Source organism: Eurosta solidaginis, chromosome 5 (assembly GCF_040869045.1).
Source record: "Eurosta solidaginis isolate ZX-2024a chromosome 5, ASM4086904v1, whole genome shotgun sequence".
NCBI lineage: Eukaryota > Metazoa > Arthropoda > Insecta > Diptera > Tephritidae > Eurosta > Eurosta solidaginis.
In genome coordinates, this window is record NC_090323.1 from 268,845,863 (window position 1) to 268,856,112 (window position 10,250).

A 10,250-nucleotide genomic window follows, 5' to 3' on the forward strand; every position below is an offset into this window, starting at 1 on the left:
TTACACATATACATATATACTAGGCCGGGTCGATTTGTGGGGAGGCAAAAAAATCGCCCATTGCTCTGTGAAAATCATATTCTAGGGATCAAACTAAGAAACTTTGCCGAAGGAACCATACCTCTAAAACGAATTCTGATGTCCTCCCTTTGGGTCGTAGGGGCAAATTTTGAAAAATCCCACTTTGAAATACCTATGTTTTTTCTTTTTGGAGTTTATTTTTCTCTTTAGAAATTTATTTAGTCAGAACATATGTAAATGAAAAAATGAATTTAACTTAGTAATAGAAAAGAAATTAAAAAAAATTATTAGAAATTTGCGTTTTTACAACCCCCTTTTAAAATCAAGGCATCACTGTGATGCATTTGCACGTCGTAAACATAGTTGTGTGGGTTTTTTATTCAACCGTTTTAAAAAATGAAGGTCACTGTGACACAATTGCAGATCGTAAAATTGCTTGTGTTGTTTTTTTTAAGCCACCACAAGACACAGCAGGTAGAATTGAAATTGCCCCTACCCAAAAGTTCGACCCAAAGGGGGGGGGGGGTACATCAGAATTCGTTTTAGAGATATGGTTCCTTCGCAAAGTTTCTTATTTTGATCCCTAGAATACGATTTTCATAGAGCAATGAGCGATTTTTAAATCGACCCGCCCTAATATATACCCATATTACTTGCACTCAGAAGCGCTGAGACAAACACATATAACAAAAAACCCAGCACACATTAGGCGGGTCTCAAAAAAAAAACCACAGTGAACACCTATTTACATATACTTGTACTCAGAAGCGTTGATACAAGCCCGTATAAAGAACCAAGCATACATTAGGCTGGTTTCAAAAAAAAAATTTTTTTTTTGCCCTTTTGACAATTCTTTTCTATTTTCACAGCTTAATAAAAGCTCCATTTCTTCCATTACATTAAATTATAATGCCAAAAACAAGGGAAACCCAAAAATTTACCACTGCAGACCAATGCCTGCAGGAATTCATATATGACGGTAACCAATTAGAGGTTTACTGCTCAAGATGGTCACCCTCCCAAGCTACCGAATTATTAGAGTGTATGCTTAAGGTCATATTAGAAGACCTTGATAAAATATGGACAAAGGTGCTAGAGTCCCATCGAGAAGTTAGTTTCTCAGATAATTATACAGATGTTAGCGGCTCGGTTGAGCAAAAATTCTCTAAATGCATGGAAACTTACCAAATATGCAAATCTGAAATTATGGAAGCCTTACAAACTTTCAACACTGCTAGCACCAACCAACAACAAATACCCGCCACCCAATAAATGATTCAAACTCAAATGGTTGTTATTTGAAAGTACCAGCATGTGACACCGAAGTCTTCCATGGTGGATACGAAGACTGGCCACCCTTCAGAGATATGTTCACGGCAGTCTATAAAAACCACCCTAAATTATCACCCGCTCAAAAATTATACCACCTACGCCTGAAAACGAAAGGTCAAGCAGGACTTATTGTAAAACAATATCCACTGAGCGATGATAATTTCGAGCTTGCCTGGGAAGCGCTCAGATCTAGGTACAAGAACAAAAGGATACTCGTCGACAACCAATTGAAGACGCTGTTCAACCTACCCACCATACTCGCGGAAAACGGAGAACAAATACAGAAGATGCAGACAACGATCAACAACTGCATGTCAATCCTTAACACCCAAGGAATCCCGACAACGGACTGGGACCCAATCTTCGTTTATCTGTGCTCATCAAAGCTGCCAAGTGAAAGCCTTTTACTATGGGTACAATCCCTCAGCTCTCGGAAAGAGTTCCCCCTTTGGGAGGATATGAATAAATTCCTCACCAGCGGATACGAGGTAGTAGAGAGATTAAGTACCTATAGACCAGGCAAGGCGAAACCCCAATTTTCGAGTTTTATACCACGAATGGTGAATCAAAACTCGACCCTACTTACTTACTTAATTGGCGCTTAACCGTCTAAACGGTTATGGCCATCCAACAAGGCGCGCCAGTCGCTCCTTCGCTCCGCCAACCGGCGCCAATTGGTCACACCAATGAAGTTTAAGTCGTTTCCCACCTGGTCCTTCCAATGGAGTGGGGGCCGCCCTCTACCTCTGCTTCCATAGGCGGGTTCCGATAGAAACACTTTCTTGGCCGGAGCATCATCTTTCATTCGCATAACATGACCTAGCCAGCGCAGCCGCTGCGTTTTAATTCGCTGGACTATGTTGATGTCTGCGTATAGCTCGTACAGCTCATCATTAAATCTTCTTCGGTACTCGCCATCGCCAACGCGTAGAGGTCCGTAAATCTTTCGAAGCACTTTTCTCTCGAACACTCCCAAAGCCGCTTCATCTGCTGTTGTCATGGTCCATGCTTCTGCCCCATATAGCAGGACGGGTACGATAAGTGACTTGTAGGTATGATTTTCGTTGCCGAGAGAGGACTTTACTTTTCAGTTGCCTACCTAGTCCAAAGTAGCGTTTATTGGCAAGATTGATTCTTCGCTGGATTTCAGTGCTGATGTTGTTGCTAGTGTTGATGCTGGTTCCCAAATAAACGAAGACTTTTACTATTTCGAAATTATGGCTGCCAACAGTAGCGTGGTTGCGAAGGTGCGTATGCGCTGACTCTTTGCTCGATGACAGCAGGTACTTCGTTTTGTCCTCATTCACCATCAAACCCACCTTTACCGCTTCTTTTTCCAGTTTGGAGTAAGCAGAACTAACGGCGCGGGTATTTAGGCCGATGATATCAATGTCATCAGCATACGCCAGTAATTGCACGCTTTTATAGAATATTATTCCAGAGCGGTTAAGTTCTGCAGCTAGTATAATTTTCTCCAGCATCAAATTAAAGAAATCGCACGATAGTGGGTCGACCTTTCTGAAACCTCCTTTAGTTTCGAACGGCTCGGAGAGGTCCTTCCCAATTCTGCCTGAGCTGATGGTGTTGCTCAACTTCATTTTGCACAGCCGTATAAGTTTTGCGGGGAAACCTAATTCAGACATAGCGGCATATAGGCAGCTCCTTTTCGTGCTGTCGAAGGCGGTTTTAAAATCGATGAAGAGGTGATGTGTGTCGATTCTTTTTTCGCGGGTTTTTTCCGAGATTTGGCGCATTGTGAAAATCTGGTCGATGCTAGATTTACCAGGTCTGAAGCCGCACTGATAAGGTCCAATCAGCCGGTTTACGGTGGGCTTCAATCTTTCACACAATACACTTGAAAGGACCTTATATGCGCTATTAAGAAGGATGATTCCACGATGGTACATTTTGCATTATCCGAAAAATTATAGAACCCATCCATATCACACGGAGTTCAGTAAAACGGCTTCATGTAGATTATGCAATCAATACCACGCAGTCAAATCTTGCGTCAGGGTTCTACACTCTTTTCGAGTAATCATGGAACCACCCTACTACCAACAGCAGTAGTATCGGTATACTTTGCTGGTGAATTTCATAAAATTCGTGCCCTAATAGACCAAGGTTCACAAAAAACTGTTGTATCATCTAGTATACAAAAGCTTCTTGGTCTACCCAGAAAAGAGTCTCTCCACCAGATATCTGGAATGGGTGAAACGGTTGTGAAGAATGCAAATAAAGTCTGACAGATAACATTCTGTTCGGCAGACTTAACCCAAATGATAGACGCTCAAGCAATAATTTTGCCGAAACTAACTAAGTTATTGCCCACAGTCAGAGTTTACTTAATGCTCGTTATACTTAAATGGCGACTTTATAAGTTTGTTTTTAACGGCGATATTGAGAAAATGTATCGCCAAATACTCATCCATGAAAAAGATAAAGGTTTTCATTGAATCGTTTTTCGAAAACACCCAACTATACCGATAGAAGATTTTCGACTAAAAACAGTTACCTTTGGTGTAAATTGCGCGCCATATTTGGCAATTCGAACCCTACACCAACTCGCCCACGACTGCCAAGATGAATATCCGCTCACAAAAAATATTTTATTCAATGAAACGTATGTTGACGATATTTTGTCACACGATCATAATATACAGTCCAATTTGAACTCCATTACCCAAGTTATCGAAGCTTTAAAATCGGCAGGGTTCCCTTTGAGAAAGATGTCGGCATATCACCCTGAGATTTTAAAACCCGTTCCCGACCCTGATTTGCTAGACGTCGACCTTATTAAATTCCACGATTCGAGTTCCACAAAAAACCTTGGAATTCAGTGGAACGCGCTAACCGACACCTTCACCTATACGTATGATCCACCATCAGCAGAAAACACGCCTACGAAAAGGCAGATTTTATCAGCAGTTGCGAAACTGTTTGACCCCGCAGGATGGCTATCGCCAATAATGATTCTTGCAAGAATGTTGCTGCAACAGCTCTGGATGGAAGGAACGGATTGGGACGAAGATGTGAAACCCGGGACTCTCCAAAAATGGACGTCAATTTATGAAAATTTACCCCACATCAGAGAAATTAAAATCCCTAGGTGGGTACAGTATTGCCCCGATAAACTCATCCAGCTGCATGGATTTTCAGATGCTTCGGATAAAGCATTTTGTGCCTGCGTATATTTACGGGTACAAACCCATAAAAATAGTTTTTCATCCCATTCGCAAGCTGCTAAAAGCAAAGTAGCACCCCTTCAAACCGTGAGTCTTCCTCGGTTGGAACTCTGTGGAGCAGTCTGACTCTTAAAATTAGTGAAACAGCTGCGAAGTGAGCTGAATCTACCCCAACACGAACTTGTTCTCTGGTGTGATTTTGCCATCGTACTGGCATGGCTAGAAAAACCACCCCATACCTGGAAAACGTACGTCGCCAACAGGACTTCGGAAATCATTAAAACCGTTGACAACGCCAGTTGGAGACACGTTTCCAGCAGCGATAACCCAGCGGATTTGGGCACTCGAGGCTGCAAGCCTCAGGACTTAGTCGAAGGTCTATTATGGTGGGAAGGACCTAATTGGCTTATCAATCCATCAACTTCGTGGCCAATGGATATATCTCACCACCCAACTTCCCCCGAACAATGACATGTGGAAGTGTTCCACACCATGCATGAAGAAAAAATAGATATACTCGACCGTTTTCGTCGTTTTCTCGAGCAGTAAGAGTCGTGGCCTATATGTTGCGTTTTATCCAGAAAGCAAAGAAACTAAAAGTTCCAGCCACGCTCAACCTCACCCACGCCGAAGTGAATGATGCCAAAATCAAAATCATCATTCAAACTCAAGGGAATCATTACGGAGACACGATAGAACAGCCTCAAACGTCAGGACCCTTACCCAAAAAGAACACCCTTCTGACATTAAACCCTATGTTAGAGGACTCAGGAATCATGCGAGTTTCCGGAAGATTGGCCTATGCCACATGTAGCTTTAATGAGCGGCACCCAATTATCATACCCGAAAACTTTCGATTTAGTTCTCTTCTGTTGAACTTCCTCCATGCGAACCTACTGCACGCCGAAAAACAGCTTATGATCCGAATGGTACAGCAACAGTACTACATTCCACATTTGAAGCAAAAGGTCAAAAAGCTCATCTTCCACTGTAAAACCTGCACCATCTACAAACAGCAGATGAAAACGCAGATAATTGCAGCCTTGCCACCCGAGAGGTCAACACATTCCCTACCCTTCCACACAACAGGAGTCGACTTTGCTGGACCATTTATGCTAAAAACTTCTCCCCTTCTCCGAGCTTCGTATGTGAAAGCGTATGTTTGTGTGCTCGTCTGTTTCTCCACAAAGGCTGTTCATTTAGAAGTGTGCTCTGATCTCACCATGAACGCCTTCAACGCAGCCTTTGTCCGATTCACTGGCCGCCGTGGCCTACCCCATCACATATTTTCTGACAACGGAAAGACGTTCGTTGGCGCACAAGGCGGATTACAAAAGGAGTTCACCACATTCCTCAAGGAAGTCACTACAGACGTCGCCGAAAAGCATGCAACTCACGGATTCTCATGGAAATTCATCCCACACATGGGTGGTCTATGGGAAGCGGCCGTGAAAAGTTTCAGGATACACTTTACGAAGGTAGCAGGAAACCAGTAGTTTTCCTTCGAAGAGCTCACTACCCTCTTAGTACGCATAGAGGCGGTCCTCAACTCCCGACCGCTCTCCCCTATGTCCGAAGATCCAATGGATCCCCTAGTCCTAACCCCAGGGCATTTCCTACGTGGCGCGCCACTCTTATCATTGCCGAAGCCAACTGCAGAGCATCTCACCCTAGTCAATAAATGGCTGAAACTAAAAGTGCTTCACCACCAGTTCAGCACACGATGGAAGAACGAGTATCTCAAGGAGCTGCACAAGCGGTACGAATGGAAATGCCCTCAAAGCAATATTCAAGTTGGAGATTTAGTCGTGGTAAAGGATGATTTACTACCACCGAACGAATGGCGTTTGGGGCGAGTAATCACTTTACACCCTGGATCGGATAACCATGTTCGAGTTGTGGAACTCAAAACCCAACACGGACTAATAACCCGGTATATTGCCAAACTATGCATGCTACCAACTGCCTTGTAGTGCCAACCCTACCTCTGGTACCCTCTGCTTCATTCCCCTAGCAATCTGTAAATATATAAGATACCCTCACCAACGTATTTTCTAACTCATTTTTTGAGAAATACGTACTTTTCTTTTCTTGTCGTTACAGGACCCGCAGAACAACCGAGGGACCAAAGTGTCGCCTGTGTGGTCATCGACACGTGTTGAGACAGTTCCGGGCATTTTTAGCGATGCAACCCGAGGAGAGATACCAATGTGCGAAAACCCATCGGCACTGCCTCAACTGCCGAAAATGCTCTCTCGGCCATCACACGTTGCTGCACTGGGCTCGACATGATAACAACGCGGGACGCCAGCACAAAGATAGTCGAAACCGAGACAGAGTAACCCCACGAGCCCGCGCGAGTCCCTCAATTTTTGAGATATCTTGATGAAATTTGGTAAGTAGGCATATTTTGATGGGGGATTTGACATTTGTTGGAATCGACTGGATCGGACCACTATAGCATATACCTCCCATACAATCGATTGTTCAATAAGAGGGTTTTCGCCATTTCTGCCCCATTTCTGCTTAATTTTAACAGCTAGCAACATCAAATTTTTCCACACGCTTACGTATTGGGCATAGATGGTTGTCTGAAAAAATCCTCAAGATCGGACATAAAAAAAAATAAGTCAGAAATGATATGGCGAAAATCGTCTTATCTCAACAATCGGTTTTTTTTTTATGTCCGATCTTGACGATTTTTTTCAGACAACCATCTCTGCCCAATACGTAAGCGTGTGGTAAAATTTGATGTTGCTAGCTGTTAAAATGAGGCAGAAATGGCGAAAACTCTCTTATTGAACAATCGATTGTATGGGAGGTATATGCTATAGTGGTCCGATCCGGTCGATTCCGACAAATGTCAAATCCCCAATCAAAATATGCCTGCTTACCAAATTTCATCAAGATATCTCAAAAATTGAGGGACTAGTTTGCGTTCAAACAAACGGACTGATGGACAGATGGACGGACGGACGGACAGACGGCCATGGCTAAATCAACTTAGCTCGTCCCCTGATCATTTTGGTATACTTATTGGTGGGTCTAACGGAAACATATACATAAAAAATGATTTGGAGCCTTGAAAATGAAAAAAATCGATTTCGGAAAAAACAAGTCCCAAAAACCAAAACAAAAAATTTTTTTAGAAAACTGTTAATGCCAACGTTTTTACCGCATAATTTTAAGTGGGATAGGAACTATGAGACAAATTCGTTTTCATCGGCAACACTTTTGCACGTTTCTGAAGAAACCCTTAAAAAAATGGCGAAAAAATAAATTTTTTCAACAAAACACTCCACAAAACCCAAAAAATATTTTTTTTTTCAAAAAACTGTTTTCGCCAAACATTTTAGCGGACAATTTTGAGTCGGACAGGGTATACATGAAAATTTTTAAATCAAACGAAAATTTTTTAAGTAGGTCATGAAAAAAACCTTAAAAATCAAAGAAAAAAGTCAAAAAACTCAAATTTTGCAGGCTCGAAAATTATTTTTTTGGATATGCTTAGTGAAATATCGATGGCGCGATATAGGTTAATAAATCGACCCAGCTTAATATGTAAGCATGCATGCATACATATATGTATATGTATTGTGTTACTTATGTTTATGCTCTTTTTGTATACAAATAAATGTGATTCTTCATCAACTTGCCCCACGCAACTCAATTGAAGTCCCCAAGTGATTGGTGCCTCATATAAAAACATCGCTAATTAAATGAAAGAGCGCAAAAATATGAGAAAGTTTGAATAAATTCCAGACAGGCGTAGTGAATGCATTACACATGCTCAGCGAAAGGTTCAAAACATTAATTAGTTAATAAATTTTTCTTTGCATTTTTTCATTTTTTTAATTGGCATTACTTTTAGCCTAAAAAAAAGTTATTTCTTTGACTGCATCCCCAGAGGACTGCAAGATTATTTTGTTATTCCGGAATAAAGAATAAACCATTTTTTAGTTATTATTCCAAACATGCTTTGTGATTTTGAAAATGGATTTTGTCGGAAGTGGGCGGTGCACGCCGCTTTTTGAAAAAAAAAGTTAACTAGAGCTAAGCATATCAACCCACGCATGTAATTTTTTTTATTGTAGCTTCATTTTATATTGAATAATCACGTTTTAAGTTTTTGGTGTTTTCCAAATTTGTATATATGTATATAAAAATTGGGCGTGGTTATGACCCCGTTTTGCTCATATTAAATAGCGATGGGAGATGACTTCCAAGAAACCGACATACCTCCTTTCAAAAAGATATTTACTATTATTAGTTTATGCCGCTACAAACTACCTTTATGTTAACAAAGTTAATCCAGCTGACAAAGCGAACAAATTTATTAAAATGCAATTATTCACTTGATAAATGCCTTTAAATATATTTATTCACAGAAGGATGCTTTTGAATTTTGTTGTTGCAAACGAAGAATGCTTTTAGTATTGATTTTTCCAAATGAGGAACACCAAAATACTAATTTTTCCTAAATAACAAACGGGAATAAATATTAGAAAAATTTAAATCGTTATTTTTTGCTGGGATAAGATGAAATCCAAGTACGACAAGGAAATAAATTTAAAAGGGTTTCTGAAAGGTTTTTTAGTGCTGTTATACAGCTTTGTCCCCGAAATTCAAATTCAAGTCAAAGAAAGGCTGGTTCACTTGGAGAGGCTAAAAACATTTTAAGCAGGAAATCGAGACGATCCGACGAAGAAGGTGGATGACAGTGTGGCGAATATTAGCAAGTTCGACGCAGCAAAATGCCGCTAATAATGGCCACGTCACAGTGAATTTTTTCTTATATGCAGGTACGTTTAATATAATTTTTATATTTTATGACAATGACGGATGGGACATTGAAATCATCGCCCATCAAGCTCTTACAAATTTCAGCCAAACTATACAAATTTCTTCCAATTTTGCCATATGTTTCATGATCCATTTTTTGTATTCTCATAAACATATTACATATATGTATATTACAATAAAAAAGGTAGGCTAATTTTCGGCTGTGACGGGTGGGACGATTCATACTGGATACGCATAATTTTTAAGCATGTAAGTATTTTATCTCTAAACAACATTCTTGATTCCCAGAGAATTTGTTAATCTGACTTTTGAACTTACTGCGTCCATATACAGAAACTCGATCTCACCAAAACATATTGCTTTTTAACCGATTGCTTGTCGAGAGGGCGACGAAGCTAGGTATAAGAAAAAAAATTTGTTGTATACAATTTGTATTCATGTGTGAACAGGGACAAAGCATTATTTGGGGTTTCTTTTTCTATGGAATAACCCAAAGAGTGTCTTGATAAATTTTGATATTGAAATTTTAACAATATTCTCTGCAAACAGTTAATTCAATATAATGAAATGAAAAACTTGTAATCTAAATTCCATGTATACACGCACATTTCTAGTACTTCAGTAGCCCTTTTATGACTTGTAAAACAGCTTCTAAATACAAATGCAAACACGTCGTTAGCTTTGCTTCAAGAAAAGCTGTGAATGCTACTCCGTGGTATTGTTCGATTGAGACCGGCTTTAGTTGAAGCGTCGTGTATGTTCGGATTGTTTGTCTAAGCGCGCGTGCCATTTGTCTCTGAATTGGTTTGGGAAAAACTGAGCGGCCCTTTCAGGCTATTCTTTTGCACAACAACAATATCAAGCTCAGATCAGCAGCTCAATACCTACTACATTCATTCATTCATTTAT